Source organism: Dendropsophus ebraccatus, chromosome 2 (genome assembly GCF_027789765.1).
Source record: "Dendropsophus ebraccatus isolate aDenEbr1 chromosome 2, aDenEbr1.pat, whole genome shotgun sequence".
Lineage (NCBI taxonomy): Eukaryota > Metazoa > Chordata > Amphibia > Anura > Hylidae > Dendropsophus > Dendropsophus ebraccatus.
This window is the reverse complement of record NC_091455.1, coordinates 78,564,638-78,586,875: the sequence shown is the minus strand read 5'-3', so window position 1 is coordinate 78,586,875 and position 22,238 is coordinate 78,564,638.

Here is a 22,238-nt window from a genome sequence, read left to right as displayed (position 1 = left end):
AGGGCCATGTCGCATTTACAGAGCCCTCGTGCTGCCAAAACACTGGAAACCCCCCACAAGTGACATTCTGGAAACTACACCCCTCAAGGAATCTAACAAGGTGTTCAGTAAGCATATGGACCGCACTGGTGACGGGCACAAATGTGGAACAATGTGACGTGAAAGGGAAAATTTTCATTTTTTCACTTTCACGGCACAAATGTGGCCGTCATCAAGGGGTCCATATCCTCACTGCACCACTTGTTAGATTTCTTTGAGGGGTGTAGTTTCCAGAATGGGGTCACTTGTGGGGGGTTTCCAGTGTTTTGGCAGCATGAGGGCTCTGTAAATGCGACATGGCGTTCATCATCCATTCTGGCCACATCCAGTCTCCAAAATCCAAATGGCGCTCCTTCCCTTTGGAGGCTTGCTCTGCGCCCACATGGCGCTTTATGTCCACATGTGGGGTATTTACGGACTCAGGGGGAATTGCTCTACACATTTTGTGTGTTTTTTTATCTTTTAACCCCTTGTGAAAATGAAAAATTTAAGGCTAAACCAACATTATAGTGTAAAAAATTTAATATTTCATTTTCATGCCATATTGTTCCACATTTGTGCCCGTCACCAGTGGGGTCCATATGCTCACTACACCCCTTGTTATGTTTCTTGAGGGGTGTAGTTTCCATAATGGGGTCACTTGTGGGGGTTTCAACTGTCTTGGCAACACAGAGGCCTTTTAAATGCAACAAGGCCCTCGAAATCCATTCCAGCTAAATCCAGCCTCCAAAAGCCAAATGGCGCTCCTTCCCTTTGGAGGCTTACCCTGCACCCGCATGGCGCTTTATGTCCACATGTGGGGTATTTTCGAAATTGCTCTACACATTTTGTGTTTTTTTTTTATCTTTCAACCTCTTGTGAAAATGAAAAAATCAAGACAAGATCAATGATTTAGTGTAAAAATTAAACATTTTTTACACTAAATGTTGGTCTAGCCTTGATTTTTTTCCTTTTCAACAAGGGGTTAAAGAAGAAAGTGAACACAAAACGTGTAGGGTAATTTCCCCTGAGTACCAAAATACCTCATATGTGGACATAATTTGCCATATGGGCATAGGGCAAGCCACCAAAGGGACAGAGCGCCATTTAGAGGCTGGAATGGAGGATGGAGGCCATGTCGCAATTAAAAAGCTCCTGTGCTGCCAGGACAGTAGAAACTCCCCACCAGTAACCTCATTCTGGAAACTACACCCCATAAGGAATCCAACAAGGGGTACAGTGAGCATATGGACCCCACTGGTGACGGGCACATATGTGGAACATGTGCCGTGAAAATAAAAAATACAATTTTTTTCATTTTTACGCCACAAATGTGCCCGTCACCAGGGGGCCATATCCCCACTGCCCCCCTCGTTAGATTCCTTATGGGGTGTAGTTTCCAGAATGGGGTCACTTGTGGGGGGTTTCTACTGTCCTGGCAGCACAGAGGCTTTGTAATTGCATCATGGTATCCTCTAATGGGAATGGCGGCCATACCTATTTAGCTGGGGAAAAGGGACAATTCTAATTTATTTGGGGGTATTAGGCCAATTATTAGTTTATAAGGTTGAAAATGACAGGTGTCTATCAAATTCAACCTGTGTTGATCCAGAGGAAGGCAAAAAACCCTTGTGAGGCAGACGACAGTAGCCTCATCATAGAGGAAAAATTCCTTCCCGACTCCGTATTGGCAATCAGAATAATCCCTGGATCAACGTGACCCCTGAAATAGGAATAAGGGACAGAATTTAGAAAATGTAGAACTCCGATGACGTGTGGTACGCTTTGAAGCGATCCAGTATGCAGAGGCTGGGGTGATCAGGACAGGTGTCACACTCGAAAATGGTGTCCTTCCTGATCCCCCTGTTACGCCACACTCTGCGCTTCTTCTGGGGTCTCCTTTTTTTTCAGTGTGGGGAACGTCACCTGGAAAATGTTGCCCTGGTGCGATACGGGGTCCTTCATATCCAGAAGCGCGGGGTCCGCTCCATGGCTGCTAAATATTAGGGCTCTATTACTGCTTCTGATATTTTCGGATCGTGCCGCAAGCTACAGTAGCTCGGGCAGCGAGGGACCAGAAGAGGGGGTGCTGGTATAAAAGTTATCCCCGTACAGGTGGTAACCTTTATCCAGCAGTGGGAAGATCAGTTCCCGAATGATCTCCCCACTAACTCCGAGGATGGGGAGGGACATCATGGGGGGCTGGATTCGGGTGTCCCTTCCTTCATACACTCTAAGGGTACGTGCAAACTGCGGAATGGCGAAGGATAACCCTTTGTGCATTCCGCAGCTGGCACCCACCAGCGGACTGATGGAGGCGCGCGTCTCCTCTCGTGTCACACTCCATTCTAAGCACAGGCGGATTCCGCCCTGTGTCCAAAGAATGAACCAGGGTTATCCTGCACCATTCCGCAGTGTGCATGTACCCTAAGGCTGGGTTCACACTATGTATATTTGAGGCTGTATTTGGTCCTCATGTCAGGTCCTCATAGCAACCAAAACCAGGAGTGGATTGAAAACACAGAAAGGATCTGTTCACACAATGTTGAAATTGAGTGGATGGCCGCCATATAACAGTAAATAACGGCCATTATTTCAATACCACAGCCGTTGTTTTAAAATAACAGCAAAAATTTGCCATTAAATGACGGCCATCCACTCAATTACAACATTATGTGAACATAGCCTTTCTGTGTTTTCAATCCACTCCTGGTTTTGGTTGCTATACAGCCTCACAAATACAGCCTCAAATATACATAGTGTGAACCCAGCCTAAATCTGTAAGTGTACCCTGAGGTACTCTCACAGAGTTTGTAGAATTTCACGCCATACCGTCATCTCTTATTGGGACGGTACTGGCGGAAAAGACGTGTCTGGGGGGCAGCGTACGCTACGCTACCCCCAGACACGTCACTGGATGATGATGATGATGATGATGAGGATGAATGGAGGAAAGAAGGATCCCCCCATTCATCCTCACTGGCTGTTTCGGTGTTGGAGGCAATAATAACGTATCCCTCTGACTCCGAAAACACCCTGGGGGCCATCTTTATATGGGGATTGGTATATGGGGTATGTAAATGTGTAGTGGTGTAGTGTAAAACTTTATTCCATGTAGTGTGGTGTAGTGTAGTGTTTACGTGTTTTTTTGACAGTAAGAAAAAATATCCCTACGCCAAGAAAAGGTGTAGTTTCCAGAATGGGGTCACTTTTGGGGGATTTCTACTGTCCTGGCAGCACAGAGGCTTTGTAATTGCATCATGGTATCCTCTAATGGGAATGGCGGCCATACCTATTTAGCTGGGGAATAGGGACAATTCTAATTTATTTGGGGGTATTAGGCCAATTATTAGTTTATAAGGTTGAAAATGACAGGTGTCTATCAAATTCAACCTGTGTTGATCCAGAGGAAGGCAAAAAACCCTTGTGAGGCAGACGACAGTAGCCTCATCATAGGGGAAAAATTCCTTCCCGACTCCATAATAGCAATCAGAATAATCCCTGGATCAACGTGACCCCTGAAATAGGAATAAGGGACAGAATTTAGAAAATGTAGAACTCCGATGACGTGTGGTACGCCTTGAAGCGATCCAGTATGCAGAGGCTGGGGTGATCAGGACAGGTGTCACACTGGAAAATGGTGTCCTTCCTGATCCCCCTGTTACGCCACACTCTGCGCTTCTTCTGGGGTCTCCTGTTTTCCAGTGTGGGGGACGTCACCTGGAAAATGTTGCCCTGGTGCGATACGGGGTCCTTCATATCCAGAAGCACTGGGTCCGCTCCATGGCTGCTAAATATTAGGGCTATATTACTGCTTCTGATATTTTCGGATCGTGCCGCAAGCTACAGTAGCTCGGGCAGCGAGGGACCAGAAGAGGGGGTGCTGGTATAAAGGTTATCCCCGTACAGGTGGTAACCTTTATCCAGCAGTGGGAAGATCAGTTCCCGAATGATCTCCCCACTAACTTTCGTGGATGGGGAGGGACATCTGGGGGCTGGATTCGGGTGTCCCTTCCTTCATATACTCTAAGGGTACGTGCACACTGCGGAAAGGCAAAGGATAACCCTTTGTGCATTCCGCAGCTGGCACCCACCGGCGGACTGATGGAGGCGTGCGTCTCCTCTCGTGTCACACTCCATTCTATGCACGGGCGGATTCCGCCCTCTGTCCAAAGAATGAACCAGGGTTATCCTGCACCATTCCGCAGTGTGCACGTACCCTAAATCTGTAAGTTTACCCTGAGGTACTCTCACAGAGTTTGTAGAATTTCACGCCATACCGTCATCTCTTATTGGGACGGTATTGGCGGAAAAGACGTGTCTGGGGGGCAGCGTACGCTACGCTACCCCCAGACACGTCACTGGATGATGATGATGATGATGAGGATGAATGGAGGAAAGAAGGATCCCCCCATTCATCCTCACTGGCTGTTTCGGTGTCGGAGGCAATAATAACGTATGCCTCTGACGCCAAAAACACCTTGGGGGCCATCTTTATATGGGGATTGGTATATGGGGTATGTAAATGTGTAGTGGTGTAGTGTAAAACTTTATTCCATGTAGTGTGGTGTAGTGTAGTGTTTTTTACGTGTTTTTTTGACAGTAAGAAAAAATATCCCTACACCAAGAAAAGAGCTGTTAATAAATGCCGCACTTATGTGCGGCACTTATCAGCAGATAGTGGCGGTAGGATATAGGGGGGGAGAAACGCCCCTATGCCAAAAAGGAGGAGTTGCTGATCAGCGGCGCACTTACGTGCGATGCTGATCAACACTCAGAGGCGTTAGAAAAAAAAAAATTTGGGAAAAAAAATATCTTTTTAACACAATGCAACTGATCAGTGAATGATATTCACTGATCAGCCGCTAGGGGGCAGTAGAGCGACACTGCCGGAGATTGCCGAGGCCCGTCGAACCCGAGGACCCGAGTGTTTCTGAAGATTTGCGACGCTGGACGACCGGAAGTGACCCGACGAAGACACGAGGATCGCGCGGACCGCAGATCTTCACTCCCGACGCCCAGATCAGGTGAGTATGGTACACCTGCACCACACACACCTGTTCTGCACCCCTCAGCTACCTAGCTGAGGGGTGCAGAACTCAGCAAAACTGTTATTTTACAGTATGATCACGGTGATCGTGGGGGTGGCATCGGCGCCATCTTTGGTGGGGACACTAATGGCGATTGGTGCTATCTTGGACAGCACCAATCGCTATTGCTTTCCGGGTCCCGGGTCACCGATGACCCGGAAAGCTGTTTTCAGCTGCTATATGCTGATCTGTATTGATCAGCCTATAGCAGTGATGGTCGGCACGGGAGGGGTTAATCACCCCCAGTGCCGACGAGCAGAGATGGCCTGCTATACATTATAGCAGGCCATCTTCCCCGACCGCTGTGTGTGAACACACAGCGATCGGGGAAACATCGGGCGTAAGTATACGCCCGTTTGCGTCAAAGCCCACCCTACGGGGGCGTATACTTATGCCTGATGTCGTTAAGGGGTTAATCCAAGATTTATCCTGCGGTTTGGCAGGTGATGCAGTTATTGTTCTAAAAAACAAGCTGTAAACTGACAGCCCTACGGCCCTACGGCCCATGCCCGTACACAGTGCTCTCTGCTGACACGTTTGTCTGTGACAGAAACTGTCCAGAGCAGTAACAAAACCCCATAGGAAACTTCTCCTGCTCTCCAGACTGGAAAGAATACCACTTCCTGCATGACATACAGCAGCTGATAAATACTAGAGGGCTTGATATTTTTTAATAGAAGTACATCTCAAATCTCTGGCACTTTCTGGCACCAGTTGATTTGAAAGAAAATTTTTCTGAACTACCCTTTTTAACAGCAATAAGGACACAATGGGCTCGCTAAGTGTGAATTAAACAGTAAACATATACGCACAAGTATCACTTTGTAATGGATGTGACCTAAAGCCCTTGCTTCTGTGCGTCTAAGACCTTCTTGCTATTATCTGACACTGGAGAGAAGTTTTCCCTACTCCAAGATGGTTGCTAGAGGATAACTAATACCTTTACGCATGTGTAATACATGTGACAAGTCCTGGGACTCGAATGTGAACTTTGATTGAGTCATGTGAAGAGTATTGGTTCCGGACTGAATCATGTGATGAGCATTAGTTCTGAACATGCTCAGGGTTTGTCTTTTCACAAACTTTTCACAGCATGACGATACCAGACAGCAGGATATATGTACGTCATCAGTGGGTGGGTGACCGCCTCTCTCCATATAACCCGTTCTATGCTGGATGTTTAATTTATTTACTTTTTAGCATTTTGTGGAAAATACGGACTTTAGACCACAAATACTTCCTATTATACTATATGAGAACACTCTGTATTGATATTGCACTGTATGTTGCACTCGATAATACTTATGACACTTTGTTAGGATATGGCAATAATATAATGTCACTAATAAGGGGGCATGTATTGTGGGTGGCACCCTGTGATATATATACAAGTCACCACCCAGCGGTTTGTGCGCCCCCAGTACTAGAAGCAAGTTATTTGGCAAGCTAGCCTACACAATGCTAGTTCACACATCACTACTATTACCGGTTGGTCATAGATTTCTAGTAAGTTGGTTGGTTGGTTGGTTTGGGTGATGTTTTTACTCCATTCACCCTGATCGCCATGATTGGTATCTATTGGTAGCTTGCTTGTGTGTATGCAGCTTTTTTATGGCTTTTTATTACAATTTTTCTGAATTTGATGTTACCAAAAATGAGCAATTTTGTACTTTGGCATTTCTTGCACTTATGCTGTTTACCGTGCATGATCAGGAATGGTATAATTTAATAGTTCTGGAGACCATGCAAGCTGCCATACCAAATATGTTTATTTATTTATTTATTTATTTTTATTTATAAAATAGGAACTACATAACTACAGTGGTACCTTGGTTTAAGAGTAACTTGGTTTAAGAGCGTTTTGGTTTAAGAGCTCACAGTTTTTCAAAATTGGGACTTGGTTTAAGAGCATTGCTTTGGTTTAAGAGCTCAATGTTCTGGGTGGGAGCGCGAGTGGAGGAGGGGCATGGCCTGCATAGCGGGGTCTACAGCCCTGTACTCTGACCCAGGAAGTCTCCCTCACCTTCCAAATCATAGCAGATCCACTTCAGGCTGGGGCTTACATCAGGGGACAGGACTGTGGGGGTAATCTCTCCATAGCTGTAACCCCTCTCTCCCTGGACAGAGAGTGCTGCATGTATGTGCCCACATCTGCCCTGCTTACTCCTTCCTGCTCCCTGCAGTCTCTGTCAGCCCTTGTGTTTCCCATCCTCTCCATTACTGTACAGTAGTTTATGATATCACATATTCTGCTGTTTCTTAATCTTTGTTTCATCTGTTTTACATGTAATTCAGAAAAATAAATCATTATTTTTGGGGTGTGGAACCAATTGTCTGCACTTCTATAATTTCTTATGGGAAAATTTGCTTTGGTTTAAGAGCAGATTTGGATTACAAGCACGGTCCCGGAACGAATTATGCTCGTAATCCAAGGCACCACTGTATATGGGATAGTATCTGTCAGAGATCAAAAAGAGTAAAACCGTGGTGTGAACGAGACCTTAATAAAGTGCATTTTTACACTGCCTAGAGGGTACTATTACACCAAGCAATTTTCCGACGACTAACAATTAACGATAAACGATCTTAAACCACCGCTAAGGCAAACGACCCGAAATCGTTCGCCCAAGTACACGAAACGATGATCGTTATTTATGATCGTTCTTACGGTCGTTTAGTCGTCGCTATTGCGTACGTTTCAGCTGTGAATTCTTATTCCACCGAACGATATGCGAACGATGTGCGAACGATGAGCGAATGCTCAAACGATAAAAATAGGTCCGGATCCTATTAAACGATCAACGATTTCTCGTTGGTCGTTTAATCGTTGCCTGCTATTACACAAAATGACTATAGTTCAAATCCGAACGATTTAACGTTTTTTCGAACGATAATCGTTCCGTGTAATACCACCCTAAGTTTCCACTGTCAAGCTAATTGACTTTTTTATTTAATTTAAAGAGATACTCTGGCAAAAACTTTTTTTCTGGTATCTGAAAGTTATATAGATTTGTAAATGACTTCTATTTAAAAGTCATCTAGTACTTATCAGCTGCTGTATGTCCTGCAGGAAGTGGTCTATTCTTTCCAGGCTGACACAGTGCACAGTCTCTGCTGCCACCTCTGTCCATGACAGGAACTGTCCAGAGCAGCACCAAATCCCCATAGAAAAACTCTCCTGCTCTGGACAGTTCATGTCATGAACATAGGTGGCAGCAGAGAGCACTGTGTCAGACCGCAGAGAATACACCACTTCCTGCAGGACATACAGCAGCTGATAAGTGTTGTTTTTTGTTTGTTTGTTTTTTAAATAAAAGTGAAATACAATTCTTTATAACTTTCGGACACCAGTTGATTCTACTGAATTCACTACAAATCTGAACCAAGTTTAAGGGCCCTATTCCACAGTAACGATAATCGGCCCCATTCGGACGATTATTGCTCGGTGAAATAGAGAGAACGATCAGCCGATGATCGTGTCATCGGCTGATCGTTCATTTAGGGCCAGACCTAAAATCATCGTTCCCCCACCACGCATCGCTACGGTTGAATAGCGGTGCGCGGTGGGCGACCGACGATTTCAGAAGCAGCAGCATACATTACCTGCAGGGCTTCTCCTCCGCTCTGTCTTCCTCCCCAGGTCCCGCGCACTCTATCTTCAGAATGGCCGGTCAGCTGACGGAGCGCTCAGCCAATCACAGGCCGGGACCCCAGTGGCCTGTGATTGGCTGAGTGGCCTGTCAGCTGATTCTGAAGCCTGTCAGGCCATTCTGAAGCTAGAGCGCGCCGGACCCGGGGATGAGGACGGAACGGAGCAGAAGATCTGACAGGTAATGTATGCTGCAAGGGCTGCAAGGACATCGGTAACGATGTCCCTGCAGCCCTCGCTCAACGATCATCGGGCCGTGGAATAGGCCCAGTAAACAAGCGGCGATCTAGCAGATCGGCGCTCGTTTACATCGTTGATCGGGCCCTGCTCGGCCCGTGGAATAGGATCCTAAGACTCTTGCACATTTTCCTACTTTTGGATGCATTCACATGTACAGGATCCACAGTAGATTTGAGGGTGCAGATTTGATGCTGTGTTCAGTTATTTAGATCAAATCTGCTGTGGAAATCCGCTGCGATACGGTGTGGTGTTTTTTCTGGTACTTTTTCTGCCTTGTTCTCATTTTAGTGTAAAGTACTACTAGTGTTTTATCCCCTGTGGGGTTTTGTGTCATGTGATTCTTTATCATGTGATTCCAGGTTTGCTTTTGAAAAACTGGGGAAAAAACTCTTATTTTCATATAGACACAACAATATCCCCCATAGAAGTCTATGGCAAAACACCAAACACATAGCCTGCTACGATTTCACAAAACATAAAGAAAAAAGTCATAGCAGAAAAATGTACTTTGGTTTTGTGTTTCGCTTTTTCAGCTAACATCTGGTCTCTGCGTTTTTAAACCCCAAAAATGCCATACGCCATATTTCTGAAAAACACATAGTCCAGCCATATAGTACATGAGAACATACCCCTCTCCCAAGTTATTCATAGGATAAGGGATAACAAGAGCTATAGAGAATTAATGGAGCACTGTCCCCACTGTTTATTTGAGGGGGACACGTTCACCACATTCTCGTGACCACTGGGACCCCTCACCAATCAGGTTGATATCCCCTATCCTGTGGATTTTGCAGGGGGAGGGGGCAGCTACCTAGGCCACTCCTACATGAATGCTCCCCCACACACAAGAGCCACTGGGTTGTGTATATATGATGTATATTTATGGTGGTGTCCATTTTGCTATGATATACTATGATTGGTGTGACCCTGTCAGCTGAAAAAAAACTTTTGCCTTGCAGATGTAGGTCTAAACCTTGCGATACTGAAGGAAAAAATGTTCCACAGTCCAGCACTTGGCAAAGAAGTTTTGTTTTTATTCAGTTTCGTTGCAATGCACAGCAGAACACCAACATGCAGTGACCCCACAGATTAGACGCGTTTCGAGCGCATGCGCACTCTTGTTCACCTAGTGCCTTCCCACTCTAACTCCCCTTAAATAATCACCATACAGGTGTACATACAAGTGGATCAAGGAATGCAATTAAAAGAACTTGTTACATATACTGTGAAAACATGGGCAAAGACGTGCTGCAGATATTTCATTTTAGCACCATATGGGCAATTGGTTTTATACACACTGTTCATACACAACAGTAAAAAATAACAAATATGCAAATGAGCATTAGAAAATATGTTGTTTTTGGAGTAATTGAACACATACATGTTAATTGACGTGCGATAGTCTTCTGCACACATGAACGACGTGTGAACTATGTCCGAATAACACCCAGCTAGTGAGTAGTTACTAGGGCGCATTCACACCTGTACCAGTGCATGCGCGCAAGAGACCACCGCTACGAACATAAGTATGGGGGATGAACAGGAAAAAATGACATAAATATAAAAAATGTAAGATAAAAGTAGTAACAGTAAATTACAAATATTTATTAATAATGGTACATTAATTCCCTACGTATGTTCATACCCTCTGGTGCTCTGGTGCCCAGTCTGTACTGCCAGTAAGCCTCACGATTTTTGAGGAATTTAACTGTGTCTCCTCCTCTTATTTTAGGTACTATTTTCTCAATGCCATAGATAGTGAATCCATCACATCTGCCACCATGGCACTGTAAGAAATGTGCCGAGGCACCTGATTTATTACGTAATGGGTTACCAGTAATGTCATTTAAATGCTCTAATGTACGTATTTTTAATTTGCGTGTGGTACATCCCACATATTTCATGTTACATAATGAGCATTCAATGACATAAATGATGTTTGTGGAGTTACAATCCATTCTTTGCTTGATGTGAAATTGTTCGTCATTAGAATTATTATGGAAAGTGATGCATGGTTTAACATATGTACATGTCCGACAAGGATAACCTCCACATTTGTAGAAGCCATGTTTTTGTAGCCAAGTAGGCGTCCTTTTGTCAGTTACAATAAGACTGGGAGAAAGTATGTCTCCCAATGTTTTTGATTTCTTGGGGACAATGGCACAGCCTTGTGCTAGTATTTCTGCCAGTTTGGCATCTTCCGTAAGTATGTGCATATGGTTTTTGATTATATACTTAATTTGATTAAATGCCGGTGTATATACCATGGATAAGACTGGTTTAGATATACTTTTTATGGGATAAGGTGTGCTTACTTTTGGTTTGACTAAAGTTTCACAATTTTTAGTGGACACTATGTGTTTGGCTCTATTAAGGTGATGGTTGGCATATCCTCTTCTTTTTAGCCTCTGTTCTAACATTGCAGTTTCTTTGAGGAAAACCTCATTACTTGTGCAATTCAGTTTGAGTCTAGTGAGCTCACCCACAGGTATAGCTCGGATTGTGTGTGCTGGGTGGTTACTGTCCGCTCGCAATACAGTGTTGCCTGAAATGGGTTTACGGTATGTAGAGAATTGTACAGTGCAATGCGGTATACCCTGCAACTGTAAATCCAAGAACTCAATTTTCTCCTTCTGTAAATTATGAGTGAATTTCAAATTATAATTGTTAGAACTTAAGTACTCCACAAACAATGGTACGGGAGATACATCTCCGTTCCAAATGATGATGACATCATCGATGAATCTCCCGTACCATTGCAGATGTAAACAAAAAGGGTTAGCATCAGAAAAGATAAACTGTTCCTCACAAAATGACATGGTCAAATTAGCTAATGAAGGGGAGTGTCTAGCTCCCATAGAAACTCCACTTACTTGCAAATAGTATTTGCGATTAAACATGAAAAAATTGTGACTAAGTAAAAAATGTGCAATTTCAATGATGAACTCATTCAAGTCTGTTGTATAATTGCCATATTTTTGTAAGTGGAATCGCAATGCCTCTAAAGCTACCTGCCAAGGGATGCTGGTGTATAGCGAGGTGACGTCACATGTCAGCCAGTGCCACTCTGGCTGCCACGCGACGCCACCCAAAGAAGTCATGACATCTCTAGAATCTTGTAAGTATCCTGGTACTCGTTTTACCATGGGTTGTAAAAGACAATCCAGCCATTCTGATAATCGTTCCAGCAATGAACCAGTGCTGGAAACGATTGGACGCATAGGAGGTGGACTGATTCCCTTGTGCGTTTTTGGCAGGGTGTACAAAAACCTTGCGATGCATGTTTTTTCTTCAAGATTTCAGTGCCCCTTTAATCCAGGGATATGCACATACATGTCAGAGTTCTTCTATCCACTGCGCCATCCTACTTGCGCTCATTATGCAGGTGATAGATCTGTGTAGCAGGCAGATGTCCAGCTTTATGACTCTGCAATGTGATGGATCCCCAACTCCCAAGCATAATAAGTTAAACCAAAGAACGCAAAATAAAGACAACACATTGTAATCAGGTGTCAAAGGGGACAATTTTATTTAAAATTACATGACACTGAAAATGGCAGACCCCCGACTCACGAAGAGTCACCCTCCAGCACTCAGGTGAGGAAAAACCCTCTGTGGGGGAAACCTCGAGGGAGCCATGGCTGGAGAGCTGCCCCTCCCCTGGGCTTAGAGGGTAATACCATACTATAAATATAATAAACTGGATGTGAGAGAGATCTGGCTGCAATGTCTGTCACCTTATTGATGGCTAGGCGGCTGTATCTCTTCTTCACTGATCCAGGTCCACTTCTCAAGAAGGTGGAGACTCAATGAAGGGGTAGTCTAAAGAAGACCACCCCTTTTCCCCTGCTAGAACCTCCAAATTACATCAAGGGTTGGGGGCAGTAAAGTGGTCAAGCTCAAGGTCCTTGGGCGCATCCAAGATGGCACTGATCAGGGCGCGGTGCATTGCTTTATGGAACCCTTCGTTATGACATAAGCGCTTGTCATCACAGTGCAGGGTTGCCATGGTTACTGCAGGTAAACACATCTGAAGCTTTAACCCAATAATGACCGGTCATGCGCTTTACTGTAGAGGTCACTAAACACACTTGTGACCAAGCAAACAGCCTATGGTTAGGCCGCACTAAGAACACTAAAAAATATGGTTGGATGTGGCCCATAGCAACCAATCACAGCTCAGCTTTTGTTTCTCAAATTACTCTGGTAAAATAAAAGCTGAACTGTTATTGGTTGCCATGCGCAACTTAGTATACAGCAGCCCATAGCAACCAATCAAAGCTCAGCTTTAATTTTATAAGAGCTTGTTAAGTTATGAAAGGTGAGCTGTGATTGGTTGCTATGGGCGCATCAGACTGTGTTTTCTCTCTGGCAGATTGATAAAACTGCTCCATTGCTGTAAAGTTTATGATGATGATGACTGAAAACACATGACATCAAGCTTCCCCATAATGCTTTGCAGTCAGCCCTTCCTCCATACCTTTAGAGGGACACTTGTGGTTCACAGACATCTCTATACACTACAATTCTCAGCATTTCCAGTCACTCAGTTTGGCCTCCACTGGTATACAGTTATATACGGCAGATTTGGTAACATGAAGGAGACTGCTGACAATCTGATGTAACTGTATGCTGAAAGGGCGGCCAAACAGTATTATAAATAAAGCTGTTGAAAAGAATAGAGAAGGAGGCTATCCCCACCTGGAAACCTCCAGAGTAAAGACAATTTGGTATTGGTATTGGTGGCATATAAAACTACATTTCCCAGGCTTTCATAGGAAATCGGTGATCACCCGATTAGTTGATCAATAGAGAAATTGCATTGACTGTACATAAAGGGGTCATCTAGTTGTTTAAAAGAAAAATAGCCCACAGTATTAAAGAGGAACTCCAGAAAAAATTATTTTAAATAAACTGGTGCTAGAAATTAGTAATTTACTTCTTTCAAAAAAATCTCCAGTCTTCCAGTACTTATCAGCTGCTGTATGTTCAGCAGGAAGTGGTGTATTCTTTCCAGTCTGACACAGTGATATCTGCTGCCTCCTCTGCACATGTCAGAAACGGTCTTAAGTAAGTTCTTGACATGGACAGAGGCAGCAGCAGAGAGCAATGTGTCAGACTGGAAAGAATACACCACTTCCTGCAGGACATACAGCAGCTGATAAGTACGGGAAGGCTAGAGGGTTTTTAGTAGAAATAAATTAAAAATTTATAACTTTCTGACACCATTTGATTTTTTTTTTAGCTTCATATCCCCTTCCTATGAATTTTAGGGGGAGCACCAGCTGGCCAGTGTCAGACTGGGGTACCTTGGGCCCACCTGGAAATTTGATTCTTGGGGCCCACACTACTTACACCAGATATAACGAGCACCAAACCTTTCACATTACAAGAGCAACTTTGCACAGAGCTGTGTATGTGACAAGCGATGCTAGCTCACTGCTAGTAACTTGTCAGTCACTCTATGCAAACAGCATAACGTGCCACTTAATTTTCTTGAAAGAAGAAGACCCATGAAACTAATAAATCTCAGGTAGGCAGGGGGTGCAGGAACATATTAAAGAAAGTATACTTACTCATCCCCGTGCCCCCGACGATCTTCCTTAATGATATCCAATAGCCACCGGCCTCCTCCAGCTGCAACACCACATACTTGGCTGACGGATCGCCTGCTCAGTTAGTCACTGACTGGGTATGGACATTGTTGCAGTCATTGACTGGCTGAGCAGGCAATCCATCAGCCGAGTCTGTGACATTGAGCTGTGGCCATGACGAACATGGTCGAAAATGACTGAAAATGACTTCCAGCAGCTGTGGGAGAGAGCGGTCCAGGGGCACGGGGACTGGTGAGTATAGTTTCTTTATTATATTTCCGCACTCCACTGCTTGTCTATCGTTTGTTACGTGACTTCTGTCAGTTGTAATTCGTTAGGTCAAGAAGACACATGGTACCTCAATTATATTTGTCTGTGCTTTTCTGGTAGAAAGAGTCAGACAGGGAAGCCCACCTCCAGCCAGGGGCCCACCAAGGGGTAGGGCCCACCGAGTGATTTTCCTGTTCCCCTGTTGCTCCAGTCCGAGCCTCTATCCATCTATGTATCTATCTATTGCTGCGTTTACACGAAGCGATAATTTGCCCGATCGCACAATTAACGATTTTGAAGTAACAATTTTTTTTTAATAACGATCAGCGTTTAAACGGAACAATATATCGTATGGAAAAATCGTTTTGCGATCGCTTAAGCCTATCTCGCACATAGGTTAAATTGGTGAACGACTGTTTACACGGAACGATCTGCAAATTTTTTTGCGAACGATGAACAACGATTTAAGAACATGTTGTATGATCAAAATGAACGATTTCTCGCTCGTCGTTTGATCGTTCGCTGCGTTTACACGTACGGTTATCGTTCGAATTCGATCATTATCGTGCAAATTCGAACAATAATCGTTCTGTGTAAACGCAGCATATCTCCTATCTATCTATCTATCTATCTATCTATCTATCTATCTATCTTTCTATCTATCTAATATATATTGGGCAGCATAAAGACTACACCATAATTAATGGGCGTAGCAGAGGGTACATATGCTAGCTAAAGGCTATAGCAAATCTTAGAACCTATAAAAAATAATAATACAAATTGTAAGAGTAGAACTCAGCTTTCCTACTCTTCCTACTATGATGGTTTTAGGTGGCTCTGAAGGGTTAAATCATAACAGGCCTCTATAACTGGTAAACAGAATACTCAAGGACATATTCTCAAATGCAGCAGATGTGTGTTATACTTTAGAAGGCTCATTGTTCTTGCGAAGATAAGACTGTAGCTAGTATCTGTTCATAGTCACATTCATGTATCAATGTGCAGATTCCTTACTATTCCTTACTGGAAACACATATTTTGATGACGACAACAACATTATTGACTGTTGTCTAAATTACTAAGGGGGAGATTTATCAAACTGGTGGAAAGTAGAACTAAGTACAACCAATCAGACTCCACCTTTCATTCCTCACAGATTCTTTGAAAAATGAAAGGAGGAATCTGATTGGTTGCTAGGGAGAACTAAGACAATTCTACTTTACACCATGTTTGATAAATCTCCCCCTTAATCTTTTGTATTATTCCTATGCATACCCAATGCTGGTCATCTGATAACAGGATGTTTTCACAAGACAGTTTTATAATTAATACCTCAACACCATGATAACAGCATCACAACATAATGACTAATACCACTATACCAGGGGTGTCTAACTCACGGCACTCCAGCTGCTTCAAAACTACCTTTCAAATCATGCCTGGAAAGGCAAAGCTTTAGTTGTCCAGGCATAATAGTAATTGTAATTTTGCAACAGCTGGTGGGCTGAAACATCAGAATCATAACACTCCAAGTCTAAGAGGACTTACAACAGGTCCCCATACTTGACTATATTTAGGAGTAGGAGGGTGGCAAACTGAGCGGGGACAAAACCCACAGGGGGAGGTGACCAAGAAATTCAAAAAGAGGGGGGAAAAGGCAACAACAGTCTGTACAAAATTGGAAAAAGTATCCAAATATCAACCAATGAAATCATGTTCTAACAGCTAGCGAAATGTGATTCTTGAGGAAAGATCTCACTTTCATACCCACTAACCATTTGACCTCTTTGAGTGGATAAAAGATCTTAAAGAAAAACTCTGGGCAAAATCTATGTTATTAGATAAGTAAAGTTAAACAAATTCCTAATGTACACTAATTATGGGAAATGCACATATAGTGCTATTTCTCTCAATTTAGTAGAACAGGCAGGCTTCAATTTCTCAAAAAAACAAAAAACAAAATGTGACGTCATGACCCGGATGTATGTACCTGAAGGGTCCAGCAGGGGGCACAGTATATGTAGAAGTATAGAAGTAGAAGTCTATGTAGTGCAATCATCCCCGTCCCCAACCCCCTCCAATGCAGCAGGTGAACTCTTTAGTTACCATCTATCCCGTTCCCATCTGCCTCCCTCCCTCCCTCTGCTGCCCGCTTATGTGCCTCTCTCCCTCCCCATGCTGCCCGGTTCCTGCTTATGTGCCAACCTCCCTCCCTGTGCTGCCTGGTGCTCGCTCAAGTGCCAGCCTCCCTCCCCGTGCTGCCCAGTGCCCACTCATGTGACTCCCTCCCTCTTGCCCACCTTGTGCTGCCTGGTGCCAAGCAGCAGGGTAAGCGCTCCTTACCTGCCTTCCTCTATTGGTCCCTGCCGCCTCTCTTCCGCTGATCAATAACTGCAGCGGGAGAGAGGTCTCTTGCAATACAGGATAGCGTATCAATAGGTGACTTTTGTGATACAGACTTGAGCTCACTGAATCTGTGCTGGGAGATGCTTTAGGTGCTGAAGTAGAGTATCAGTTCTGGTTTAGTTTAGCATTGAGGAGAGTAGAGGAGTTTGTTGGGAGAGCCCCAATCCTGTGTAGTAGTGTGCTCTGCCGGAACTTGAGAAGAGAGTACTGAAGAGACTTGAGAGAAGAATACTTATGCCATGTTTCATCTAAACCACCTTCTGCCCTGCAGTGTCAAGGTACCTGTCCTACGAGGGTGACACAAGCCCCAGACTATGCTACCTGGGCCAAGCTAAGTGTCCGAACGTGTCCTGGTTTCACCTGCGCTGCGAGATAGAGTACGTAGACCTTTATATGGCCTATATTTGCCCTATCCGGATCAGTTCCTCTGCCTTAGGATACAGCTCTGCACTTTTAAGAGATGTTCACGGCGTGGGCTGCGGTGATCTCTGACTTGTCCTCCTTTAGGGTTTAACACTGCTTAGTTTCCATAGTTATAGTGTTAGAAAGGAAAGTCTCTGAGATCTCCATACACGTGTGTCTCTGACTACTTCACAGCTGGTCTGTCCCACACGGAGAACCCGGCAGAGCCGGGCCCTGGCTAAGTACAGCCGAGATGGCTGGTCTGTGTGTGTCCTACTCCGTGGAGAACCAGAAGGAAACTAACTGGCTGGCTGATATTACACTTCCTCCTCCCATGTGACTACTTCCTACAGGGTGTGTAAGGGTCCCTGTGAATGGTGGAGAAGAGAGTGTGCAGTGAAAGGAGAGCAGGGATAGGTAGAGAAGAAAAAAGAAGCATCTCCACTGGTCCACAGAATCACATAACAAAAAGAGTAACCCTATAATGACTACAGCTGTGCAATACATACAAAGTTATACATAGTGACATCTAGTGGCGAAACTCATATACAACGTCATCACCTTCTTAAGTTTGGGTACTAAGCTTTTGCAAAAAGGTGCCAGACAAGAGACACCCGTGATGGGACACCACACAGCCCAAGATTCAATCATGAACCAAATAAACACATAACACTAGGACAAACGATCCATCACCATAGCAATCAGATGCACTAGAGCAGTGGAGGCGGTACACGTGACCTCTCCTGTATGCTTCAACACTAAGACGTACCAATACCAGTGTAACCAATGGACGTAGTTGTAAGCACGTGATTCATCTATAGAGACTAGGATTAGGACAGGTGGCACTCCTGCCCGAACCTGGGTGGCAACTATATGAGGAGGTACACCTTGTGCTTCTACAGTAAAGTCATACAGTACACCCTCACGCTTGTGTACCTGGTAGAGTGTACATCACAGGACATGTCATCAGTAGAGGCGCCATAAACACACAAGATCCACCAAATATAACTCGGACTACACGAGCATCCTCAGCGCATCTATCTGAGATGCCACAAAGCACCTCCTGGACATCTACCAAGAGGCTTCCCGGCATAGGAGCCCACATATCTAGCGGACAACATTACCATTTAAATTACATTTAGGTATATACTGGGCAGCGGTGCAAACTTGGCACATGTACCTCTCTCACAGTAATATAATGTAGCACCGGGGAAGGCGGTGGTGGCGATAGCAGCAGCCCGTTCACCCTGCCCCCCTGCTGTGTCACTTTAAAAGTCCTGCTTTTGGCCTCTGCGTGGCTACCAATAGCAGGACTTTTAAAACGTACCTGACTGTTGTGGGGAGCAGAGAAGAGGAGAGGGCTCAGGGCTCTGAAGCGGCTGCATTGGAGGAGAGAACTCCCGTTCAGTCAGCTGTGTGTCGTGCTGGCTGCACCAGAGGCTCTGAATAGCTGCTGGGGAAAGAGGTGAGTATACTTTTTTGTTTTTTGTCTTACACAGTAGAGGCAGCATGGCTATATTATATGGAAGATACTGTGCAGCTGGGGGATGCTGTGCAGGGGGCTATATTATATGGAATATACTGTGCAGGTGGGGGGGGTGCTGTGCAGGGGGCTAAATTATATGGGAGATACTGTGTAGGTAGGGGATGCTGTGCAGGAAGGCTATATTATATGAAGGATACTGTGCAGTTGGGGGATGCTGTGCAGGGGGCTAAATTATATGGGGGATGCTGTGCAGGGGGCTATATTATATGGAAGATACTGTGCAGGTGGGGGGTGCTGTGCAGGGGGGCTATATTATATGGGAGATACTGTGCAGGTAGAAGATGCTGTGCAGGGGGGCTATATTATATGGAGGATACTGTGCTGTTGGGGAATGCTGTGCAGGGGGGCTATATTATATGGGGGATGCTGTTCAGGTGTGGGATGCTGTGCAGAGGGGCTATATTATATGGGAGATACTGAGCAGGGGGGGTATTCTGTATGGGGGATACTATGCAGGAGGGGCTATACTGTATAGGGGATGCTTTAGAGGGAGCTATACTGTATGGGGAATGCTGTAGAGGGAGCTATTCTATATGGGGGGGCTGTTGCATGGGGTGTAAACTGTGTGAGGGATACTGTAGGGAGCTATAATATTTGGGAGATACAACAGAGGGGGACCTGTACCACATGGAGACATAGAGGGGCTTTATTACTAAGAAGAACCTAAAATGTTTCTCTTGCAGATTCTGGAGAGAGGAGTCGTGGCCTGGGCTGGATTGAAATAAAAAGGAAAGTGAGCAACTCCGATCAGAGAAGACATCACCTGTATGTCACTGGATATAAGTCCAAAAGCGCAATGTTTCAAGCATGCCAAAGGGGGCCTATTTACTATATGGAGCACTGAGGGGGCCTAGCTACTATACCTGCTGTTTTACTATCATTGGCCCTGCTTTTAGACCATGCACGCATGAACCTTACACCTGAAGGCAGGGAGGGCACCTACTCTTTCTCTGCTACCTTGCCCCATGCCCTGTGTTACCATTGAGGTTCCATGTAAAGGTCTCAGCTTCTGAGTCTGCAGTTGACAGCTGGGAGGGTGCATGTGCCTTGCCTAGCCTTTATCAAAGGCCGAGCCCTCAGTGTAGCGCTACCCTGCTTGTCAAATACAGGAAACACACCTCCTTATAAATATTCATATTGTGTCTCAGCATGGACACAGATGTAATGGACTCACAAGTCCCACATAAGGCCAGCCATGCTTCTGATATTACTGTGCAATTGCAGGACTTGGAAGTCCATTACAGTTACATCCATGCTGAGGCACAAGGGGGGGGGGGGACATTTATTAAGAGTGGCGTGCTTGTACACCGGTCTTAAATTAGGCCCCACGCCCATTCACCCTGCCAGATTTACCCTGCAAATCTGTCAGAACCTGCGCCCCCCGCACAGCTGTGAACAGAAATCTATACCTGTTCCAGAGTAGATGTGGGGAGACTTTTTTGTCCTCAAAAAGCACTCTTCCTACACAGTATATGAGCGCACTACCTGCATACATTCTGACCCCCCCGGACTATCAGTACCGCCCCCCCCCCCCCCCCCCCCCCCACACAGAAAAAAAATGGGGTCGACCAAGTTTTTTTTACGTTAAAATTGAACAGATAAAAAACAAAAAATTGGGTACAGAGAAATGTATGCAAAAACGCAGCGTGAACGTAGCCTTCACACACACACCGGATCCACTGTGAAATCCGCTGTGGATCCAGTGCCCGTTCATCCCTATGAGAATACATACTTGCAGCAGGATTAACATCCCGCTGCGTGTATGTACTGTAAGTTAACCCCATGGCGGCCGGAGCATACATCACCTCCTCCCTGCTCCAGGGGTTCTTGGCAGGACGTCCTGCTCAGCCAATCAGTGGCTGCAGTGGGGCAGCGCACTGATTGGCTGAGCAGGACGAGCAGACGGCGGGAACCCCTGAAGCAAGCCGAAGAGGGGAGGAGGTGAAGTATGCTCCGGCCGCCGTGGGGTTAACTTACATACACGCAGCGGGATGTCAATCCCGCTGTAGGTATGTATTCTCATAGGGATGAACGGGCACTGGATCCACAGCGGATTTTGCTGCGGATCTGGTGTGTGTGAAGGCACCCTAATGCTGCATTTACATGTTCACAATTTTGCGGACCTTACGGACAGTGAATGCCTCTCATGGATTGTTTCCCCGCCCGCCATGATGTTGGCAGCAGAGAAACTGTTTGAATTTTATAGTGCCGCAGTGATACTACCTTAGCCAAGGTGTTTTAATGGCCTTAAAAAAGGCCCCAGAAATGCTGAGTTGCCGCTTTTGGCTGGACTCACTTTTTTTATTTTCTTTAAATCTAAAACACCCTGTCAATTTTGACGCATTACATATTTTTGGTGTAAAATTCGCTGCGGATGCCTTATGCGTGAACCCACCCTTAGTAAATATGTCAGAACATTATACTGACAGGGTGAATGGACAAAACCTGACAATTTGCTGCAGGGAACACCTTAGTAAATCAGCTCCAATATCCACCCCTCCAATAGCACTCTATGGGAAGAAAAACACCATACCCAGCACAAAAAGTAGAAAAACAGCAAACACAAAAAAATCCTCAGGGTATGACGCTTCATATTTCCTACTGACTCTAAGCGCATCAGCATTTGTAAGCTAAAAAACAATTTTTTAAAAATATAATTTCTATGATTGATGATTATTTTTCCCTAGGCCTTTTTTTCTTTTACATTGGGGTCAAGAAAAAAAAGAAAAGAAAACTCTAATATAAAATGACACCATGTACCACAAAAAAAAAAAAAAAATATTTAAACAACGAACAAAAAAAATCTAGCTTTCAGGCTTACAAAATGGTGTGGTCATAAACTGGTTAATACAGTGGGACTGCTCATCCCTATCAGCCACTGTGCAGTGTTTATCCATCTCAGTATATAGTACTAGAAAATGTACCCGGCGCTGCCCGGGTATAAAGTGTCAGTGTGTTAATTAGATTTGTTCTAAGGTGCCTAGGAGGCCAAGCTAAAGGTATTGTTTCATCTGAGTTAATCA